General features: G+C 46.5%; 1 protein-coding gene, 3 long non-coding RNA genes and 1 other non-coding gene across 6 annotated transcripts in view; 3 read left to right on the forward strand and 2 right to left on the reverse strand.

The window, feature by feature from the left end:
- The window catches only part of LOC140638930 (ATP synthase subunit f, mitochondrial), a 57,430-nt gene extending 54,743 nt beyond the window's left edge, over positions 1-2,687 (reverse strand). The window contains exons 1-2 of the mRNA XM_072837067.1: positions 2,587-2,687; positions 1,907-2,055 (exon numbers count right to left, since the gene is read on the reverse strand). The gene's annotated coding sequence lies outside the window, so the exon portion shown is untranslated. The remainder of the gene's footprint in view (positions 1-1,906; positions 2,056-2,586) is intronic.
- LOC140638952 (uncharacterized) lies at positions 2,372-7,284 on the forward strand. The gene is made up of 3 exons (XR_012035878.1): positions 2,372-2,926; positions 5,937-6,013; positions 6,696-7,284. It is a non-coding gene; the product is annotated as an uncharacterized lncRNA (long non-coding RNA).
- Positions 2,978-7,929, reverse strand: LOC140638950 (uncharacterized). The gene is made up of 3 exons (XR_012035875.1): positions 7,801-7,929; positions 6,672-6,845; positions 2,978-6,098 (listed from the first exon to the last, which is right to left on the reverse strand). It is a non-coding gene; the product is annotated as an uncharacterized lncRNA (long non-coding RNA).
- A 98-nt stretch (positions 7,930-8,027) lies between these two features.
- On the forward strand, positions 8,028-12,579 carry LOC140638953 (uncharacterized). Of its 2 annotated transcripts, none has more exons than XR_012035879.1 (3): positions 8,028-8,349; positions 10,415-10,615; positions 12,306-12,579. It is a non-coding gene; the product is annotated as an uncharacterized lncRNA (long non-coding RNA). The 2 variants fall into 2 exon arrangements; XR_012035880.1 differs by having other exon boundaries at positions 8,032-8,304.
- TRNAW-CCA (transfer RNA tryptophan (anticodon CCA)) lies at positions 8,060-8,131 on the forward strand. The gene has a single exon. It is a non-coding gene; the product is annotated as a tRNA-Trp (tRNA).
- Positions 12,580-12,604: the final 25 nt, after the last annotated feature.

A 12,604-nucleotide genomic window follows, 5' to 3' on the forward strand; every position in this document is an offset into this window, starting at 1 on the left:
TCTGAGCATGTGGCATTCTCTTTCTTTTTCTTTCTCCTCCTATTGCAGACCCAGAAACTCTAATCACAGTGCTCATTAGGGCTCTGATTATTGTTGTTGTTGTTGTTATTTTAAGATTCAGCTTACATTTTCCTCTCTGGTTTGTGCCACATGCAGTGAGGACTTGTCAGATTCAGATCCTCAAGGTCCTCCAGACCCTGCCCACGTGACCCCTTTAGTCTCCCCTGGATTGGGAAGAGGTCTGCACCTTTTTCAAAAGCTGCAAAAGACTTGTTATGAGAAATAATATCTGTTCCTTCTGAGGCTCTTTTTCACTCTGGTGTTCTGCAAACAGATTTTTACTGCGGACAGCACTTTCACACCCTGGCTTCCATTTCCCTTGTCAGCCAAGTTTTCTGAGATTTCCCATAAGGCTGAGGTCACTGGCTCACATTGTCCTTCATTCTGGTGACGTGCTTCCTGTTGTCACTATTCTGCCAGCATTGGAATGTTGGTATTTCCTTCCAGAGCCAATGGGGCTCCGCGTGGTGTTTCTCTGATTTTTCTTTGGCTTCTTCTTCTTCTTTTTTTTTTTTTTAAGGATTTTATTTATTTATTCATGGGAGACACAGAGAGAGAGAGCCAGAGACATAGGCAGAGGGAGAAGCAGGCTCCCTGCGGGGAGCCTGATGCGGGACTTGATCCAACGACTAGGGGATCACAACCTGAGCCAAAGGCAGACACTCAAACATTGAGCCACACAGGTGCCCCTTTTCTTTGGCTTCTTCAAGGGTAGAGAAAGTAGATAGGGGTGAGAGGTGGGAACCCAAGTCTATGCGTGAGACTCAGAAGAGAAGCTGTGGGCTGCAGTGGTGGCCTCTGTAGAGTCAGCTTTAAACGGCTCCAGAAAGAAAGGGACCAGTAGGAGGACAGCAGCCAAAGGGCCTGGGCTGAGCAGCCAGACTGTGTCCAGTACAGGCTCTGGTGACCTGGGCTCCCCAGCCCCCATCCTCAGCTGAGGTGTGTGTGTGGGGGCACACAATGAGACTTGGTGTTAGTCCCATCTCCACCTGACTCCCACAGAGAAGTCATCTTTTGCCCAAATATCAAGGCTATTTAGTGGATTTACACCTCAGAACCCTCAGGACCCCCAGCAGTTTTCCTCTTTCTGGCCCTAACCCTTCCCCATCCCGCAGCTCCTGTTCACCTTCCCCGCCCAGACGACAATCTGTGCAGAACTGCGCCGGCGGAACCCGAGGGGCCTTTCCAACCTGCCTTGCCTGCGGCTGCACTAGCCTTCCCCTTCCTTGCTCCCTGGCAGTTTTCGTGTAGTGCCCATTAGTACACCCTGCAAAATTTCAAGACCAGGGGCGCCTGGCTGGCTCAGTCAGAGGAGCATGCAACTCTGAATCTCGGGGACGGGGATTCCAGCCCCTCCTGGGTGGAGAGAATACAAACAAACAAACCCAGGAACAAACAAACAGATTTCAAGACCAGCCAGGTGCGGAGGCAGCGTCGCTCTTGCCCCTGTGCACGTGCTCCCTTTGCAGTGGAACCCACTTCCCATCCTCAGTTTGGGTGATTTTAGCCCACAGGTGATAGTCTGCTCCCCTCTCCGCCCCGCATCCGGGGAAAGGGAGATGGGTAAGTGGCTGCGTCTTGGGAGGGGCCACCCCACAGCCTAGACTTCTGGGCGCCAGCGCGAGGATTGAGAAGGGGCAATCGATGCGCAAAGTGGGAAGAGAGCTCCCCGACAGTCATCGATCGAGATGTGGCGATCACCCGTGTTCGGGACTGTAACATTCTTCCCCAGGAGGAGGGGAGCAGCTAAGTTCTCTTCCACCCTCCCCTCCCCTGCGCCCCACGGTCCCAGCCTCCCGGGAGCAGATCCCTGCACTGGGCAGGTGGAAGCGCGCCCCCGGCCCACCTTCAGCGGTCGGCTCCCCGCAGGCTCCTTCCACCGCTAGGCAAGCCCCGCCAGAACTCCCCGGGGGCGTGAGGGTTGAGTCTCCCAGGCGATTCTCCAGAATCCCTTCCTCTTCTGCCTTGAAATGGTTTCCTGCGTCCTTGAACCCTCTTCAAAGAGAGTTAATTAATTAACTAATTATTCCTTAGGGAGCTTGTTGACCAAAGACGGTGTCTGGGGTATAACTGAGCCTTAGACACAGCGTACCCCCAGCTTTGGGCCCCTGGTCCGGAGCAACCGGAGTGGGGGGAGGCCCTGGCCTCGCACCTAGGTCTATAACTCCAACCCTCCCGGGATGGGCCTTCCTTGGTGGGATCTGAGCCCCCACCAGTGGCGCAGGGAGCAGCAGAACTTCCCGACCCAATGCGGGGCGGGGGCGAGGCGGGGCGGGGCGTCCTCCCTACTTAGGACTTCTCCGCTGAATTCGCCCAGGGAGCCCTCGTCTGTCACTGAGCTGTTGGTTTGAACTCAGCACGTGCCCGGTCGGGGTCGGGTCCGAGGGTCCGATCTGAGGTCGCAGCTGGGAGGGGGAGAGCCTGGGGGCGGGCAGCGCTGGTCTTCTGGGGAGGCCCTGGAACTGCCGCGTGAATTGGAGAGCCGGGGCGGGGAGCAGTGGAGACTGCCGCCCGTGGGGGGCTTACCAGCACGAGGGAAGGAGGAGCCGGTGGCATCTGCGTCCCCTCCTTAGTGCCCGCCACCTGGGCCGCGTGGGGGACTAGGCGCCGCCTGAGCCTGGAAGGCCCCAGAGAGGGGCCGGAGGGAAGCGCTGTGATGGCCACTCCCTCGGGTGGAGGGTGGAGGGCCTAGGGCCAGAGCTAGGATTTTATACATTCACAAGCCAAGGTTTCAGTTAATGGACGAGTGAGGGGTTCAGCTTATTCCAGAGATGTACTCCCCAGGACAGGTCCAGCTGCAAGTGCGTTCCGGTGCAGACACCATTAATACAATTTCAGAACCCCATGAAGGAAACCTAACCACGAGGTAAGAACTGCGTTTTTATTCAAAATTCTATGTTTTTCATTGTGGGAAGTCTCAGGATTGTTCCTGACAGTTACACTTCATAGCTCATAACATGGCATTGGGTGTAGTTGGCGCTGAGCAGCTATGTGGGAAACTGAATAAAATGTATGTCTATAAAAGAATGGAGCAGCACAATGTATACATATATCAAATCGTTATATCATGTATCTTAAACTGATTCAATGTTATATGTCAGTAAAAAAGAATACATGTGCAGGAAAAAAAGAGCGAATCACTAGTTCTGTGGTACTACTTGTACAAACACCTCCACCCTAAAACAAGGTGTCCTCTTAGAGATAATCTTCATTGACATAGGGAAGGATTTGAAGTTTTCACCTCCAAGAATGACCCAGGATAACTGATCCATCTAAGTTGTGGAGGGAGCTTGTTCACTCAAAACTCTGCCTAACTGGGCAATAAAGGAAAAGCTGAGCGAGTTCTTCCCAGGGCTGTTGCATCTTAGATAAATCACTTTGGGCAATTTCCTTAGTCTCTGTCTTTCCATTTCCTCTCCAGAAAAGTGGGATTCATAATAACAATGTCTACCACAGAGAGAGTATGTAAGAAGATTAATAATGTAACATACTTAGGATAGGCAAGTGGCCCATAGCAAGTATTCCACTTAAATGTTATGTTAGAATTATCTTCTTTAAGTAATTAATTTTAACATATAGCATTATATCAGCTTTAAGTGTACAACAAAATGATTTGATATATGCTATTTGCAAAATGATCACTGCTGTGCCCAAGATCGCGAATCCGAGAAACCGCCAAGGAGCTGACACCGATGCAATCACACGAGGGTTTATTTACAAGCTGGAGCCTGGGTCCAAGTATACCCGACGCAGCGGAGCAGGGACTTGGACCCCGAGACTAAGAGGCTTAGCAACTTTATAGGGGCCAGTGGCCAATGGGATACGCAGAAAGTTGCACAGTCATGCTGGTCCACTGAGCCGGATTTCCCATTAGGATGTGTCCTGGTCTTTGATTAGGGCGGGGCAGTGCCCTAAGTAATAAGCAGGTCAGCACAAGGCGGGTGCAGCCCAAAATAGAGTCAGTCCTGCTCTGGTTGTCCAGGGGTAGGGGATTTTGTTCAATTTCCTGGGTCCCACAATCACCACAGTACATCCTGTTAATATCCAACACCACACACACAACCTTTTCTTGTGATGAGAACTTTTAGGATCTACTCTCTCAGCAACTTCAAATATACAATACAGTATTAGTAACAATAGTCACCCTGCTATACATCGCATTATCTTCTTTAATTCTTAAAACACCTTGACAGAAGATCTTAGAATCACAATTTTACAGATAAATGAAGCTCCTCTTTCCAAGAAGCTTTTTCACTCAGTTCATTTGGGGAACATTTACTACTAAAGTGCCTGTTGCTGTGATCATCAATCCTGTTCAATACTCTTCACCTCTGACTCACCACTGAGTCCAGTAAAGGCTCAAAAGTCTTAAAGAGTCCTGAGGGGAAGAGGAAGGAGCAGTGGATTCTGACCTGCAGGATATGCTGGGAGTAGGCAGATGGGCGAATCTTGGAAACTGGCCAGTGAAAGCAACAGGAATTCAGGGTCTGAAGATTGGGCCTGCAGGCATCAGTGACTACAGGTCTGTAAGAGAGTGCTTGAGACCTTCTGTTGAGATTAATTCGGGGATGAGAGGTTGAGTTATGAGGGTTTGGAGGCGTCTAATATGGTTGGGGAGTGGGGATCAATGCAATTTGTGATGTGAGGTCACATCCAAGGTCAGTGATGGAGGTTGAATAGAGTCAGTGTTTTGTGCCACTCTCTGGGGGTCCATCATGGGCAATGTTAAGCAGTGACAGGGCATATAAGGGGTGAGAGAGGTCCCCCTTCTCTTGTTCCTACATTAGGGAGAACAAACTTCACCTCAGTGATCAGAATCTCCTTCAGTTGAGGAAAGGGTCTTACAGTAAATGGATCATAAGAGCCCTACTAACCTTCAGCTGGTTCCCAATGCCCCTCACTCTTGGCTCTATGCGGAGTATCAGCAGAACCCCCTGGAGGAATCATACCTTACTTCTTACCTTTTCTTTTTTTTTTTTTTAAGATTTTATTTATTGGGGATCCCTGGGTGGCTCAGCGGTTTAGCGTCTGCCTTTGGCCCAGGGCGCGATCCTGGAGTCCTGGGATCGAGTCCCACGTCAGGCTCCCGGCATGGGCCTGCTTCTCCCTCCTCCTGTGTCTCTGCCTCTCTCTCTCTCTATGTCTATCATAAATAAATAAATCTTTAAAAAAAAAGATTTTATTTATTTATTTGACAGAGAAAGAGAGCGAGCACAAGCAGGGGGAGCGGCAGGCAGAGGAAGAGGGAGAAACAGGCTCCCTCTTCAGGATCATGACCTGAGCCAAAGGCAGATGCTTAACTGACTGAGCCACCCAGGTGCCCCCACACCTTGCTTTTTAAAGTAAGCATGTATTAAATTCCCAGAAAACTCCTGAAAATTGATCCCAAAGTCTTCAAGACCCTTTTCATGTAAACTATGAAAAACCTATATGAAAACCATACATCAAGGTGAAATACTGGATTGTTTCTCTTTAAAATCAAGAACAAGGCAAGGAGTCTGATCCTGCCACGTGGGCATAGAGGTCAAATCTGAGCTCTTGCGGGGCAAGGTTGGGCTATTCGTCTGGAGGTCCCTACTTCAACCATATTTTAGGGCAGAGGGTGTGTTTTAAATCTGAGCTATATTTAAGGTGCTTCATTTATGTCCTAATAAGCCTCCCAAAAACTTAACCCATAGGTGCTGGCACCAAGCTGCTTGGTAAATGGCAGAGCCCAGCCTCCCCAGGACACACCCAGGGAAGGATTATGGTTTTTCTTGAATAAGAATGGGATTTTTGAGAATTCAATGGTAGCAGTTTTTCATTGAGATTGTTGAGTAAAAAAAGAATTGTTTGTTTTAACACATTTACCCTTTTCCCTCTTCTTTTAATGTAAGATTATTAGAATGAAAGAGTAACAGCATCTCTGCTACCGATACCCCTGAATCATCTGAGGCCACAAAGAGCTGTCAAGGTGGGAGTGAAGCTGCCAACCTCAATCTGGAGCAAAGCCCCCAGTTGATCCCTTCCTGGGAGGGCATTCAGTATTAGGAGTTTCCCTGGGAGAAATAGAAATCCATACATTCTGGTTGGAGCTTTGGGAGAATCCCAAATTTCAGACATAGAGATGATCTCCAAGTCTGTGTCTTGGAGGTGCTCTCTTAACTGTTCTGTTACCTTAATTTTTTTAAAGATTTTATTTTTAAGTATTTTTCTACACCCAGTGTGGGGCTCAAACTTAACAGCCCTGAGATCAAGAGCTGCATGCTCTACCACTGAACCAGCCTGGCACTCCTATTGTTGTTACTTTAAAATCTATTCCCATTAAAAGGATATAGACCAGGATGACTGGGTGGCTCAGTGGTGGAGCATGTGCCTTTGACTCAGGGCGTGATCCCAGAGTTCCGGGATCCAGTCCCGCATTGGGCTTCTTGCATGGAGCCCGCTTCTCCCTCTACCTATGTCTCTGCCTCTCTCTGTGTGTCTCTCATGAATATATAAAATCTTTTTTTTAAAAAGGACATAGATCTATAGATCCTTTACATTCCATAACTCTATATCCTCAGATTAAGACTAGTATCATGTGTTGTATTTGAAAAATAAAATATATTATTGAAACAATAAAGAGGTACCTTTTTTCTCGTTGCAACTTTTAGTGGCTCAGTTTGGCTCTTAGAAATGCTGGCAGAGTGAAGGCTGGTTCTTCTGTCGCTGCAGCAAATTCACTGCAGCATCTACAGTGGAAGCTTTGCTGTGAGTGCTCGTCTATAAACGACATGGAACCTTCTCAATGTCTTCCAGCAGGTCTGGATATGTAGAAAAAAGTAAGGCACATGCTGAAAGGCAGCATTGAACCAGAGACCTCAAGTCTTAAGTTGAAATCGTCCCCAACAGCACTAGTCTTGACTGGGAATTCTTTGTTCTCAACTCAAAATCCTCATTGTGTGCTGTGTCCTAAAACTCAGAAGAGGAAGGTTTCCTGTTACACCAGCAAGGATATGGAGAGATCAGTCTTGATATTTCACCCAGAAAACCTTTATGATGCCCAAGTCGGGGACACCTGGCTGTCACATGGCTTCTGCGTCCAGAATCTCCCTGATGCCAGCTCTGCTCCATTCACTCAGCACCATCAATGAGCAGAGCGCTGCTACCGAAATTGTATTATCTACAGTCATGCTCCACATCCCAGCCACAAAGCATTACTCTCCCTTCTCTGATCCCCTGTTCTTTAACCCAAAATATCACATCAGGGATCCCTGGTTGGCGCAGTGGTTTAGCGCCTGCCTTTGGCCCAGGGCGCGATCCTGGAGACCCGGGATCGAATCCCACATCGGGCTCCCAGGCATGGAGCCTGCTTCTCCCTCTGCCTGTGTCTCTGTCTCTCTCTCTCTCTTTGTGTGACTATCATAAATAAATAAAAAAATTAAAAAAAAAATATCACATCAGGTGGCAAGATGTACAGAGCCTGGTGTCTGCAGGTGCTCAACACCCCATATCCTAGTTTTGTTTTTGTTTGCATTCGTATCTGATGAGATTTCTACAACGCATATGTGTTAATTTTTTTAAAGCAAAAAATAAAACTTCTAAGTGTCCCTTTTGGGAAGCGGAAATAGTCTTCCTCCACAGGCGTAACTGGGGTGCAAATTCTCGCGTTGCTCCGCGTACGGAAAGGCTCAGACTGAACACAACCCGGATCCCTGACGCCCCCACCCCTGCCCCCTGGGAGCTGCGACTGGCATTTTCCACAGACGCTTCCCATACCTCGCTCCCTAAGACCCCTGGGGAGGTGGGCTTCCCAAATCCTGCCCACGAGTACCCTCCGCGCCCGGAGCTCCTCGCTGGCTTCACCCACATTTGCATTTTGCTTTGAATAGCTCGGTTCTATTAGGGACAAAGAGCTCAGAGTCAATCCCAAGTCAAAACACGGGCGGGGTGGGGGGAGGGGGGACAACTGAACCCTGCACCTGACACCTGCTGAAACCCAAGTCCTTCTAAACGACAAAAACCGTGCAGCGTGCAGGACCTCGTGGCGCAACGGTAGCGCGTCTGACTCCAGATCAGAAGGTTGCGTGTTCGAATCACGTCGGGGTCACGGCTGTGGCTTTTCTGTTTAGCGGCCCGAATTGATTCGATTCGGTAGTAAAACGAAACAAAATAAGCGGCGGCCCGCTACCTCCCCGCCTCGGGCTTTCTCTGACTGTTTTTTTTAGTCCAAGGGCACTTCTCGTGAACAACTCAGCAATGGACCGGCAGTTCAGCTGAAGGGTGAGGATGACCCGGAGGGGGCGGGGACCCCACAGAAGCCGACATGTAGGTCGTTCTGTTCTTATCCTTATCAGGACTATGCTTCAGAGAGGACAGTAAAATAGGGCGCGAGTAGCCTTCGTTAATGAATTCACTCTGGTGTGAAGAGTAGGGTTTGGTTTTTTGTTTGTTTTCTTTTTTTTTTAATTGGGTCGTTAGATGGGCATGGCGCAACGTCCCTGGTTGATATTTGTGTCACCTTGAAGAAAATGTGTTGCTACCCCTCCCCCACCACCCGTAACTTTTCAGGGTTTGCGCTTCCTCTCAGCCGCTCAACAGGGGGCGCCTGGGTGACGCGGGAGGTTAAGCTCCTGCCTTCGCCTCAGGTCATGATTTCAGGTTCCTGGGATGAGTAATGCGTGGGGCTCCGTGCTCAGCGTGGAGTCTGCTTGAGATTCTTTCTCTCTGCCCCTCCTGCTCCTGTTGTCTCTCTAAAATAAGTAAATAAAATCTTAAAAAAAAAAAAAAGAACCTCTGAACGTTGTGGTTAAAAAAAAAAAAACTGCGATATTGATTCAAAACTTATTATGCTGAGGATGTAGTTCTTGAATTTCCTTTTTTATTTATTTATGATAGAGAAGGAGAGAGGCAGAGACACAGGCAGAGGGAGAAGCAGGCTCCATGCACCGGGAGCCCGACGTGGGATTCGATCCCGGGTCTCCAGGATCGCGCCCTGGGCCAAAGGCAGGCGCCAAACCGCTGCGCCACCCAGGGATCCTGGAACTCTTGTATTCTCCCCACCTACATTTATTGTTTTTTAAAACATTCTGTCACTTTTTAAAAAGAGATTTTATTTACTCATAGAGACACACACACACACACACACACACACACACACACAGGCAGAGGGAGAAGCAGGCTCCATGCGGGAGCCCGAGGTGGGACTCGATCCCAGTCTCTAGGATCACACCCCAGGCTGCTGGTGGCGCTAAACCGCTGCGCCACAGGGGCTGCCCTCTGTCACATTTTTTTATAGAGGTTTGTAAATCCAAACACATATATACATATAATTTGTGCTATTATTATTATTTTTGCAAATCATTTGAAAGTTGCAACATCAAGACTTAAACTCCTAAACATTTTAGCATGCGTCACACTAAATTTAAGTATATATTATGCTAAAGAACAGAGGTATTCTCTTATATAACCACTGTAAAATGACCAAATCTTGCAAATTTGACATTAATACATAAGAATATCTAATATATACAACATATTTAGATTTTACAAATTGTCCCAGTAATGTATTTTATAAATTTTTTTCTAATTCAGCTTCCAATCTAAGATTATGCATCACAATTAATTTTCATGTGTTTTTAGTTTCCTTTGACATGGTACATTTCTCAGCCTGCCTTTGTGTTTCATGATATTGATTGTTTTTGTTTAATATTTTATTTATTTATTTGAAAGAGAGAATGAGCAGGAGCTGGGGGAGAAGCCTGATGCAGCTGATCCCATGACCCTGAGATCATGATCTGAGCCAAAATCTAGAGTCAGATACCTAACTGACTGAGCCACTCCGGTGCCCCTGGTTCCTCTGAGAATTTGAAGGGAGCTCTGCACCTGGAGCAATCTGAGCTCAAGAAAGCTCAAACACTCTCATATCAAGTGCCCTGGTTTAGGATTTATTTATTTTAATTTAATTTATTTTATTATTATTATTATTTTTGGTTTAGGATTTCTGGCTCCTGTAGGAGCCACTAGTGGGTTTATTGGAGCTAATTTTGAATTTCAAGGATGGAGGCAAACAAACTCTTTTCCAGAAAAGCATAGTGTTTGAGTGTAAAAGAAATTCCTGGGGAAAGAGACAAATGTAGCCTAATAACCCCAGCTGGAAAGGAAGAAGAAAGGCATCCCTGAGGGCTCAGAACATTCTTTCCTGTGCTCTGGGCCCTTGTTGCCTCTAAGTTTGTTTTTCAGATGCTTACTTCATTTATTCCGTTTGCATAGTACAGTCTTAGTCAAGTCAGTTGGGATCTGAAGATTCAAAATTATATCTTTTTCTTGAGCAGCAAGTGGAATAATAATGATCTTAAATAATGGATCCAAGTCTCTTGTTGTTTCTATGTAGGTTCCCTGTCCAGCATAGATCCCAATGCAGGGCTTGAACTCATGACCCTGAGATCAAGACCCCAGCTGAGACCAAGAGTTGGATGCTTAACCAACTGGGCTACCCAGGCATCCTTGATTTAGGTTGCTTGACAATGCCCACCACCAGCCCTGAAATCCAGGCTTTAACACAAAGGAGCACCAAACCACAGAACAAGAAGAGGTATTTGAGATGACTTATTTCAGAATTTTTCATTTTACAGCTCACAAAATAGTAGTAAACAACTTGAAGCGTTCCACCCATTCTAAGGTGCCATGAAGTTAAATGATGCAGCATTATTTTCTGTGTTAACCAATAAAGAAACACTGCCGAAGTTATAATACTTTTTTTTTTTAAATTTATTTATGATAGTCACAGAGAGCGAGAGAGAGAGAGGCAGAGACACAGGCAGAGGGAGAAGCAGGCTCCATGCAGGGAGCCCTACGTGGGACCAGATCGCGCGTCTCCAGGATCACACCCCAGGCTAGAGGCGGCGCCAAACCACTGCACCACCGGGGCTGCCCTCACTTTACTTATTTCATATTACTAATAGGTTCCTTTTTGACTTACTTAGATATAATTTTCTTTTTTTTTTTTTTTTTTTGGACCCGGCACGGCCAGCGCGCGCGCGGGGGCGGGGAGGGGGAGCTTAGATATAATTTTAATCATGTATTCTTAAGTGATATAATGACTTTTGTACTCAGATAAAAAGGAAAGTAAAATGATGACAGCATTGCTAAGTTCTTCACCTTCAGAATCCCATTCTTCTGAATCATTTTTCCACTCAATGTTGTTTGCACCCATGATTTTTCATCTGGTATTATTTTTCTTGCCACCAATAGTATTGGTAATTTGGCAACTCTTAAGTATGCTCCATTATTGTCTCTGGGATTTTCTTCTGATACCCATTCTGGCGTGCCTGTGTACTGCCACAGGTGTGATGACTATGCACTAGAGGCACCTGGCCAACAAAAATTTTAAGGTACTTCTGGATATCAGAGAAATAAAAATGTAAAAAACCTAATTCTAACAAATTAGAATCAGGGAAAACAGTAAAGTCTGCCTTTCATAATATTGTGACCATTCCTGGATTATTTCTGAGTAGCTGGTAAATCGTGTGTTCCCTGCCTGATTTTCAGATTCAAGCTGAGAAGTGCTTTCACTCATTTGTAAGTCTTTATGAACAATAGTAGTATTGTATGTTATCTGACCAGCACATGACAGAAAGATGTGTTTAGTCACCCTTATTAGAATTTCACAGTTAAAAAAAATAAAAAAAAATTTAAAAATTAAAAAAAGAATTTCAGTTTAGCTGGTCTTTATATTTTACTTTATTATTTTAATTTACCAAATTTAAAAAGTAGGTTCCAGGGGATCCCAGGGTGGCGCAGCGGTTTAGCGCCTGCCTTTGGCCCAGGGCGCGATCCTGGAGAGCCAGGATCGAATCCCACGTCAGGCTCCCGGTGCATGGAGCCTGCTTCTCCCTCTGCCTGTGTCTCTGCCTCTCTCTCTCTCACTGTGTGCCTATCATAAAAAAAAAAAAAAAAAAAAAAAAAAAGTAGGTTCCATATTCAGGCTAGAGCCCAATGCTGAGCTTGAACTCAGGACCCTGAGTTCAAGACCTGAACTGAGATCCAGATGTTCAACTGAGCCACCCAGATGCCCCGATGCAGGGTTTTATAAACTGTGCTAAGGAGTTTATGTCTATTTCAGGGTATAGGGAAGTTACTGAAGGGTTCTGAGGAGAGTGACATCAACAGACTTAATTTTTAAATAGCATGTATTGAGAAGCAAGATTAGATGTGGAGAGACTATTCAGGTGACTTTGGTAATGTGGACTGGAATGACAATTGGTTTCTCCTCGATTTTTAAGAATAGAACTGGAGCTATAGACCAGGTGTTTCCACGCAGAGCAGAAGAGTATCTTTCATCCTCATCCAGTTGTTCTTTGGCTCAAGGGGAGCAGCGGACCTTCCAGGACCAATGTTCATAAACTCCGGGTGTGCACAATTTGCTGTTTCAAAGCCAATTTCTGTCCTCGCCTCTTTCTCACGTCTAACTTTTCCTCCTGAACTCATTCCTATATGTTTTTTCTTTTGTATCTCATCAATTAGGACAATAGCTTCTCAACCCTGCCTATAGTGTGTGTGTGTGTGTGTGTGTGTGTGTGTG

The sequence above is a fragment of the Canis lupus genome, chromosome 8, assembly GCF_048164855.1.
Source record: "Canis lupus baileyi chromosome 8, mCanLup2.hap1, whole genome shotgun sequence".
In the NCBI taxonomy this organism is placed as follows: domain Eukaryota; kingdom Metazoa; phylum Chordata; class Mammalia; order Carnivora; family Canidae; genus Canis; species Canis lupus.